This window comes from Caloenas nicobarica, chromosome 5, assembly GCF_036013445.1.
Source record: "Caloenas nicobarica isolate bCalNic1 chromosome 5, bCalNic1.hap1, whole genome shotgun sequence".
NCBI lineage: Eukaryota > Metazoa > Chordata > Aves > Columbiformes > Columbidae > Caloenas > Caloenas nicobarica.
The window spans coordinates 48417676-48428063 of record NC_088249.1 but is presented as its reverse complement, the minus strand read 5'-3'; the positions used below and the strand labels follow the sequence as shown (position 1 = coordinate 48428063).

Below are 10388 nucleotides of genomic sequence, written 5' to 3'. Positions count from 1 at the left end.
GCAGAGATGCCACTGGGTCTCCCTGACAAAACAGGTCAGTGTGCGCTGCAGCCCAATTGGCACCTGCCCCCCCACTGCCCTAGCAAGCTGGACTGGGCAAGGCTTTTATTAGTGTCTCATCTGGCGTGCTACAACTGTTATCCCAGAAACAGGATTCTTTACGTGGTGTGCATACAAAAGAGCCAAATTTAGTACACCGAGATGAAACACAGCCTATCACAGAGTTGCGCAAGTCTGGATGTTGGAATAAAGCTAGCATGGTAGAAAGAAAAGTAACAGCTGTTACACACAAAATCATATCATCACATTCACACAGTAAAAAACTGAATTACTCACTGTTTTCTGCATAATCACAAAATGTATATTTTGAGTCAATGGATTCTCATGATTCTGTGAACTTACTATATCATATAACAGGCAAAGACTTATTAAAATGTAATATGCTTAAACAGATACCTACAAAGAAAACAGGTTAATAAGGAAAACATCTTGCAGACCCCAGTAAGCCCCCCATGACCCGTGTGCCATCAGCCAATTCTTCCCCAGCCTGTTGAAGCCCAAACCACTCCACCTGCAAAACCTCCATCCTGCTCTTCTCACTTTAAAACCAACATTATTTGCAACAAAGTGTTATACTTCAAGGTTCTATTCTCTGGCCACTTTTCCCATTCATCTAACTTACACAGCAGCCACCATTGATTATAATATTTCACAAGATCTTCCTTCCTCATATTTCCAAGTGCTTTCCTATGTTCTAAAACACCTTCCACCTTTTCCAAAGTCTCTGTCTGAACCCATTGTCCCAGGACCAAATTAATCTTTTAAATCCTTTTCTGCAATAGGTACAACCTTCGCCTCTGGTGCAGCTGCAACAGGCAAGTCTTTTCTTTCGCCTGACTCAACACCCTCTCCCCCGCAATGCCCCGGCCTCTGTCTCTGGCATGGATGGTAACACAGTTTCAGGCGGTGGGCATCTCTCACCTCCTTGCAAGTCACCCTCTTTTTTAGCTTTCGGTAGAGGAACTGGCCCGATCGGAGGGAGATTTATATCAGTTGAAAAAATTGATGTGGTGACAGGGCATGCTACAGGAGGTTTTGGCTCGGGCGTGAGAGCAGCACACACAGCTAAAGCAGCTTTCCATTCCTCTTTCATAGTTTGCAGCGTATCAAACAACAGCTGCCAAACTGTCGCATACTTATTCGCCTCTCGAGCTCCTTTGCCACCAAAGCTAATTGCCTCCCGTAGTGATTTCCCGATCGCTTCCCAGGTAGTCAGTTCAAAAGCTACACCGACATCGAAAATCAGTTCTCTCTCCCAGACCCACGATAAAAAGTCTCTTAAAAGAGAGAAGTCTACTTTAAGTCCTTTCTTAGAGAGAATATGTTGGAGGAGGTTTAGAACCACTTCCTGCTCTTTGTTCAACCCAATCTCCTCCCTGACCGCTCAGCTGGAAACGTAGGCGAGATTCTTATTTCTTCTCGTCCCTCCTTGGACGGCTTCGTCTTTTGACAGATTCCCGGCGCGCGCGATTTCTTCCCACCGTTAGCGATGAGGCACTATGTTTCAACGGATTCCCGTCTTATCCCACTCCCAGGTACAATGAGTGAGGCTTCCCACCGGGGCAGTGAGGAAAATTTCGGCTGGCTTTCTTGATCACCTAGAGGAACGCTGTCTCCCAAGGCTGGAATCAATCATCTGAGTGTCCCTGTTCAGGCGCCAAATGACGTGAGGGTACGAATGGACTTCACGACACAATCAATATGATCACCATGAGCCGATTTATTGCTGGTTACACTGATGTATTTATACATTCTTAACACCATTACGTACTACATCTATGTTACAACTTAAACAATTACTGTCTATTACACAGAGAAAGAAGAGCATTGATCAGTTATTATCTATCACGAGAAAGCAGAATCTTATCCTTTTGGCAAAAGCAAGCAGTAACGGTCTTATCCATTTGGCAGAAGCAAATGGTTCAGGATGCGACTTGCAGTTACACAGTTGCGGTTACACAGAACTGGGTGCTTTCCTCCCTGCACCTGCGTCTAGGAGTTTTTCTTCTCCTGCTGTTTCTACATGCCCAGCTTACAATACACAATGACTATCTTTGAAACACTGGGTTGTTCACATTCAGATGACCAAAGTCCTTTAAAAACTCATCAACAAAACCACCTAAAAATAGGCCCTGTTTTCCACTCCTCTTGTACGAAGTAGCATTTATCATCTTGTACCAAAAACATTTATTCTCTATTCTGTCCTTGATATGCAGCTCTGATGTCAGAGGACTTCTCCCTTGTGCAAACCTCTTGGAGGCAAATACAATGTAAGCATCACCATACTAACTGCTGCAGTCTCCACCTAAAATCCCCGAGGGCAAACATGAGAAATTTATAATTTGCCTTTCATTGCAGTCCCTCCTTTGGTTACAAGCTAAATGGTTTCTCCTCATAATCAGTCCATGAGGTCTCAATATCATTTTTTGTGGTTGCATCATATTTCATCCTGCCCACTCTCTTAATCTCTTTCCAAGAAACATTTTCTTTGAGTCTTATGGCAGGAAATGATCCACTTGTTGGCTGTACTGGCCATGTAGTGATAGTATACTTCTGTAACTGAGATGAAAGAGCATCTAAACTTGGGTCCTGAAGTTTTCGGTTGTAAAACATTCTTGTAAAGCTCCTGTGCCCAGTCATCCACAGGACTAGGAGTCGTAATTGTGCTCCCTGGACCGAGTTTGTGAGTTCAGTGTATTGGATAGAAAGGATGAACTGTTCTTTAGTGGTGGTGCTGAGCTCTAAAAATCAAATACATAGAACTCTTAGGTATACACAGGTAAAAGCTTAGGGCTCTTTTCAGAGATTTCACAGAGGTGGATTACTGATTTTATGTGCCCAAGCAAACAGGACGACTATTTCTTATAAACACAAGTACTGCTGCTATTACAAAGGAGTTGGGCTGTCAAAAATCTCCAGAGTCTTTTTGGACCACTTTAAATTCTCAGAAATTGGAAGGTTTTGCCCACTAAGCCATCTAAAAGTTAAAGAATATTTTCTGAGATCTAGAATCATAATGAGCCAATATGTCTTCTGAGCTCACAAACAAGTCGCTCATATCTTCTGAACAAGAAATCATGAAGTTTGTGTTGTCAGCTGATAAAATGAAAGTTAATACCTGCAGTTCTAGATGTGATTTCAGATTTATATATTTGATTTCTACTGGATTTCTCAAAAATACCCCAACAAAACAAGACCATTTGTGGTCCATATAAGCAAAACCAACCCCAAAATAGAATCTGATTAAGAACTTGCTGCTTTCATATGGGTAAGGATCATGCTCATTATATCTTTACAGTTATTTTGTGAAACGTAAGACTATTCTATGAAAGAGTGAGAGTACTGATATTAATGTCGCATTAACCACAGAGGTGGGTCATAGTGGTGTATGTAATTCATATGAGTAATGTCCTGCAAATTCCACATTTATGAGGATTTTTATGAGTAGATCTGGAACTCAGTCTTAGAAAATGAAGAATGATGAAGAAAAGTCATGACCTGATCATACTCTAAAATGGGATTAAAAAATCACAAGCAAATAGATAACTTTTTGAATAATGGACATATACCTGAAATCTGAAGTGGAAAAAGACAGTTAAATTGCTGCAAAACAAAAGGGATCCCCAGAGCCGATGTTCCTTTTAACTATGCATCTCTCTGTGTAGGTTGAGATCAGTTGGTTTGCCTTTACTGATCCTGAGATGATATGATAGCTCTACATATTTATGTGGTCAATGAAGCTGTGAGGCATGAGGCCAAACATCAGCTAAACATAAATCAGTAATTCTAAGCAGCAGTAATTCTAAAGGTACAGTGTAGCAAACAGAGTAACACAGGAAATAGTTACTCCATCCAGCACAGGCAAAAAGCATCAGCTGGAGAACTTGAGAACACCTTGATGTTTTTAGAAAAATGTACCCATTTGGACAGAGAATGTAGAAACCTGTGTGAATTAGAGAAGTCTAGTAAATGTAACTTACAAAAAACACTTGCAGAAATTACTGCTTAGCTCTTCAAAAACTGAAGAGAGAATGTCAAATAGGAAAAAAGACTGCTGGAAAAAAAAAGTAAGTAGTAAATTTTTGTCTCTAAAATTGCATTTTCAGCCACCTAATTCTCGATAATTTAATGTCTACCCTTTTGGATTGACACAGCAAATATTTGTTCTACTTACAGCTAAGAGTTTGTCTATAATAAATGGTGCAAAAGCTGGAAAAGTTTGTCTTCCTGATAACAATTTCTTGCAAATGTCCAAAACAAATACAAAATGGATCTTTTGGCTCATCTCTTTTACTGTGAAATACATCTTATAGTCTAAATTGATTAGATGAATGTTCTGTTGCAAATAATTTACATCCTGTAGAAGGGAATAGATATCAGAGTGTATGCAAAAGAAGGAAAATGCAGATTTATTAATTTAGCTGAAATCAAACACTTATTTCAGAATAAGTGACCTGGAAATGCTTCGTATCTTGTTCTCTACTGTGCAGTTCTTTGTTTGAAAAGGAAAATCAACTTTTCTATCATCTATTGTAGTAAAGGTATTGTTGATATAATATAGGATATTTGATATAATATACAAGAGAACACCAATGCAGACAACAGACAAGTGATTTAAAACAGATGTGAAATTCGCTCTATGTAGATAATTATAGGCACTGGTGATGACATTAGATGCATCTGACTAATCACAGTTAATGCTTGCTGTTGCCAATTAGCTTTATTAGCACAAGCAATTTGAGCACAGGATGACATTAATTACTGTTAGCTGCTTGTTCATTTATTGAGTAGTGTGCATTTAGAAAAGGGTTATTCTATCTGTAAATTAGTCATAAGCCTCTTTATGATTAGAAATTCAGGAACACTGAGAAAAAAGACTTTACAATGCAAATAGAAAAAAATTGCATGATGGAAGTTTGGCAATAATTTTAGTATTTTACTACTTTTTTTTCTTTTAAATAAGAAGACAAATGCTCTTGTATGATTTCTGTCTGAAAGCTGTACATGAGTGAAACAAAATTACTGCCATTAGAGTTAAGGCAAGACATTATAACTATTAGGTAATAGCAATGTTGAGTTGTGAAGGTGTACCGCAAAAATAAGTATAAAGGTATCTAGGAAAAAAAAAAAAGAAACACCACAAAAACACAACATCAAACATTACACTCCAAGCTGCACAAGAAACACGAACTTATTTTCTTAATTTTTATCATATGAAGATATGTTTATTGATCCGTGACACAGGTATAATTTTTTTGTAGAAATCTACATATAAGAATACAATCTCAAATGCGGAATATGGATAATTCCATTAGCAAAATGTAAAAAGAGTCATTGTACAAGTATGTTTACTCAGAAATGCTATAGAAAATGAAACAGAACTGCAGCTATGAGCCAATTTCATTTGCACCACCACACTGGCTCACAAAATTATTGCTACAGAGATCTCAAAATCATGATGTTTTGGAAACAGGAATTTGAAATAAGATTTCTTTTTCTTTGTGAGTGTCTCCTAAATCTTTATTATATACCAGAAATTGTTAGTTCTTAATTCAAAAGATAATAGATTCAAAAGACAAAACTTACCTTTCCTATATTTTAAGTCTGTAGATAATTTGAGCTTCAATCAGGAATCATACTCTCCATGTTTTCCAGTAACTATTTGCAATTTTTCTTTTAAGCCATCTGTTGCAAACCTTGTTTTGGACAAGATATCCACTTTCAAAACCGAATTTTGAGGGGTCTTAAAGAATGACAGAGTCCTTAGCAGTTGTTGACTTCTGCACTGTTGTTATTCTTCTCTTTTGTTCATCCACAGTTCCTGTAGAAGCAGTACTGTTTGAGAAAGTAGCCAGTCTGTGGCTTGTGTTATGTGGGCTCCTATGGTAAGGCCGCACTACATTATCAGCTGTGGACTCTGCTATATGCAGGCTTCTAGGGTGTGTGCATCCCTGCTTCTGGGATAAAAAAAATGAGTTAGTAGAGGCCAACGAGGCTGATAACGCTGGCTTGCCCTTGGCAGCACAACCAGCTAAGGCTGGTGAGATACTGGAAGAGGTTGCACAGAGATGTGGAAGTGTCAGTTTGGATGGAGCTTTGAGCAACCTGATCTAATGGAAGATGTCCATGCCCATAATAGGGGGGTGGGAGCTAGATGTTCATTAAAGGTCCCTTCCAACCCAAACTATTCTGTGATTCTGTGAGTCAAAGTTTCATCCTGCAGTGGTGTGGAGGAGCTCCTCAGGAGCCACTGTCTTCTTTTGCATGTAAACTCCTTCTAGAAGTTGTCTTCTCCTCAAGGTAATACATGTGCCCTACAGACCTCTAAATAACTTTAATAATAAATTATTTTAGTAAGCACAATGTCAGGTAGGGAAGGTTGGGTGACTTTGATGTCCCTGTTGCCTGTGTCCACAAATGTCCTGTGAACTGTCCTTAAAATGAAAGCATATACTCAGGTTACATCACTGTTTTCCACTGCAGCAGCTGTGTTCAGTGTCTCATGTCTGTCTTTCAGTCCCAGGGCATCTGCAACTCAAAATTTCCACCATCTTCTGACAAACCTGATTTTATCAGGCTAAGTTTCTTTTCAGTACAGTAGACGGCTTTATTATGCTGTGATGAAGGTTTAACTCTCCTGATACACCTGTGTCCACAGAGGAATAATTTTGCTGGCAGAGCATACTGATACTGTATACTGGTACCCTTTGTTATAAGCCATTACACTAAGCAGGCTGATTGATCCTCATCCTAAAGGATCTAGCCTTCAAGCCTACCTTTGGCAACAGTCACCAATGATAAAACATTGTTTCAAGCGCACTTCAAACAGTCTTTTCGAACTCACTTTAGCTGAAAAATAACTGATCTTCTTTCTCCATAACCTTAATATCACTTTCCATACATGTTTTGATTCAAGTAGAAGTCTCCAGCATGCAAAACTCTTGTAAGTTATCTCCCTGAAAAGCAACAAACCCTTATTTCTCTTCTAGCTTTACATCCATTTTCAACTTATCTGAATGCATTCAGCATTGAGAAGCTTTGTAAATACAGAGTTGTAGTTGTCTTGGCAACATGCTCTATACTTCCAGGATGCCAAGAGTATCAATAGTTGAAACTGCTGAAAACACAGAATCAGTAGGTTTGAAGTGTACAGTCTTCATAGCAAGCCACTTAAAGTAGCCCCAGGAACTGAATCTACAGAAGATGCAGTGCAAGCAGAATACAGATATGCAGCCCAAAAATAAACACAATAAAATAATTTAAATTATTAAATGGTTATATGAATATTCTGCTTTGTGTTGTGTTTGATCTGACACTACATTTTGTTAGTCGTGCCCATGCTCCAGTTTCTTGTTGGCACATAGTGAACTTTTTTCCTCATTTCTGGAGCAACAATTGCTTTTGGCACACTGTGAAAACTTATTCTGAGGATGAGTTTATTTGTATTAAGAATGGAGGCTCCCTTCTTATTTCTGTGCTGAAGATTATACTATGGAGCTCTCTAGCAATACATGACAATGTGTAAAAGGGCAGGGGTGTACATAAACACAACAGTAATCCAAGGGAAATTTTAGGATTTAAAAAAATTATAGCATTTGACAACTTGAGTCTGGCTTGTCAGGTGCTTCTGATTTTTGTAGCTTTGTTTTGACGGGGAGGATTCTTTGTTTCTTTGTTGTTCATTAAAGTCACAATTTGAAAGTTTCTTTCCTCTGGGTGCACACAATGTGCAATGTTGCCTGAAAGGTTATGGTGCTTGTCAAAGACTAGGATCACAGCATTGTTCTATGAGATAAAATAGTGGGGAGGCAAGGATGAGGTTGAAGAGAAAATGCTATTCCTGGCTGCAGAGAGTAATTTTTATTATTCACTAATACTTTGAATTAAGTGGTACTTAGAAAAATGAAAACAATGCTGTGTTTTAAACATAATACCACATTTGCATTCTGAAGGATACAAAAAATGCCAGGCATATTTAGCAATTACACACCTATATTAGCAAACTCTGGCCTGTAAATTTTTCTTCGTTGTTGTTTTGGGTTTCTTTGAGAAGCAATGAGGACACAATTGCATAGACACTGAGCAGTTCTGATATTGCTCTGGACTTTCCACATTTCTGCTGGCCCACAGAGATTATTGAAAAAAAAAAAATTAAAAAGGACTTTGTCAAAGTTCTTTGAGAGCAAAGCCTGAAGGACAATGAAGTAGCACTTCAGGCTCCATAGTGTATAAGCCATTTTAATAGGCGAGGGCAGCCATTGTGTCCAGAGAAATGTGGAACAGCACATTCATTTCAACAGATGTTCTTCACTGTCTGAGCATCCCAAACTGAAGAAACACAGCTTGGCACAATAGCTCTGAGAGCCCAAAACCGTTCTGTTCTTTAGAAAAATATTCCTCTGTTCCACTGTTCAAAACAATCTCATTTACACAGGGATTTACGACGTGTTAATGATCCATGAAGATGCAATGCTGTGTATGAGGAACCCAGTAAACCTATAATGCTGAATTTGCATCACTGCAGCTTTTGCCACCCTTCCCCCATAGACTAACGAATAATATTTTGATCAGTTGGGGGGAAGGCAAGAAAAGGAGGTGCAATTATGCCACCATAGTTAAAGTTGTTTCTAAATCTACAGAGTTAGTAAAAAGACCTACCAATGTTTTTGGTATTTTGTGATGAGGTGCAATTAGAAGCACAAAGATTTTAGAATCATAGAATGTCTTGAGCTGGAAGGGACCCACAAGGATCATCAAGTCCAACTCTTGTCCCTGCATATGACAACTCCAGAGTTCACACCATGTGTCTGAGGGTGTTGTCCAGTCTCTTCTTGAATACTGTCGGGCCTGGGGCCTTGACTGCCTCCCTGAGGAGCCTGTTCCAGTGCTCCACCACCCGCCGGGTGAAGAACCTTTTCCTAATGTCCAACCTAAACCTCCTCTGGCACATCTCCCTGCCATTCCCTCGAAGGGAATCTCACATTTACTATACACCTGGTACTTTGTTCTGATATTTCCAAAACTAACTATTGGAACTATTTCAAGCAAACTTTATTCTCTGTCCCTGCTGATGGCTCTTCCCATAATGCTGCCAGCTACTGTGATCAGGTTGGTGGTTGGGCCCTCCTCCTGCACAACCTGGCTAGATTGGGGTGTAGGTATCCTGGTTTCCTACGTACAGGGAACAGACTCAAACCCTGCTAGTCCTGGCCTTGTCTCATAATTATTTGATATGCCCCTGGTAAACTTCTAATTCTTATCAGATTGCATTTGCACAGTAGTCAAAGTTTGATCTCCAGGTTTAGGCTGACAGAAAGGAATAACGTAGAAAAATATAGTTGTTTTCTTTGTTTGTTTCATGATCTGAGATACTATTTTGGCTGACTAAAGCAGTCAGCAGCATCCTAGTCAATGTGGACCATATGCAAATATTGCTTCTATAATGGATGCATTTTCTGATGCTGAACTGCCCACCATACTCACATTAGAGAGTCACAAATGCTTTTTACTCTAACACACCTAACCATATTGCTCATGGAACTAAGAAGGAACATTCAGCATATGTAAAATCTAAGTATGACTTGTGTTGGGACAAGGGGTGATGGTTTTAAAATAGAAGATAGTAGATTCAGACTAAATACAAGGAAGAAATTTTTGCACAATGAGGGTGATGAAACACTGGAACAAGTTGCCCAAAGACGTGGTAGATGCCCTGTCCCTAGAAATATTCAAGGTCAGGTTGGACAAGGCTCTGAGCAACCTGATCTAGTTGAAGATGTCCCTGCTCATTGCAGGGGAGTTGGACTTAGATGACCTTTAAAGGTCCCTTCCAACCCAAACTATTGTATTATTCTATATTTCCTTAATACTGATGATTATTGTATTTCCTTAGCACTGATATTTCCAGTCATCTGCCATCCTCTGCTTTCTTAATACAATTTTGTTTGGTTGCATTCTTAAAATAAAGATCTAAACAAGCTTATAAGGTTCAGAATGGTCTGAAATATTGCATCTTAACCCAGCTTTCATGTAGAGCAGCAGGAACACTTGCAAAATACAAGCTCGGATTAAGCTCGGTCTCAAGGTGTTGTGAAGAAGAGAGCTTAAACTCAAAGCATGTAGGTATTGTTAAGAACAACTGAGTTATTCTGATTCAACTGTTGAATCAGTCTCTTACATTTCCATGTCAAGCTATTTGCAAATATCCTGTCTTACAACGGAGTCCAAGTCCTGTTCATATACACATTCAGCTTCGGTTTATTAGTATGCAGAGCTTTAAGTATTGCTCCTCCAAAGGGAGAGGATGTACTGGCTAAGTCTTAAGAGTA

At 39.1% G+C, this 10388-nt stretch overlaps 1 long non-coding RNA gene across 1 annotated transcript in view; it reads right to left on the bottom strand.

The window, feature by feature from the left end:
- Positions 1-909: 909 nt before the first annotated feature.
- The window catches only part of LOC135989290 (uncharacterized), a 30383-nt gene continuing 20904 nt past the window's right edge, over positions 910-10388 (bottom strand). The window contains exons 3-4 of the long non-coding RNA XR_010606308.1: positions 5647-6017; positions 910-2801 (exon numbers count right to left, since the gene is read on the bottom strand). This is a non-coding gene — a long non-coding RNA (uncharacterized LOC135989290). The remainder of the gene's footprint in view (positions 2802-5646; positions 6018-10388) is intronic.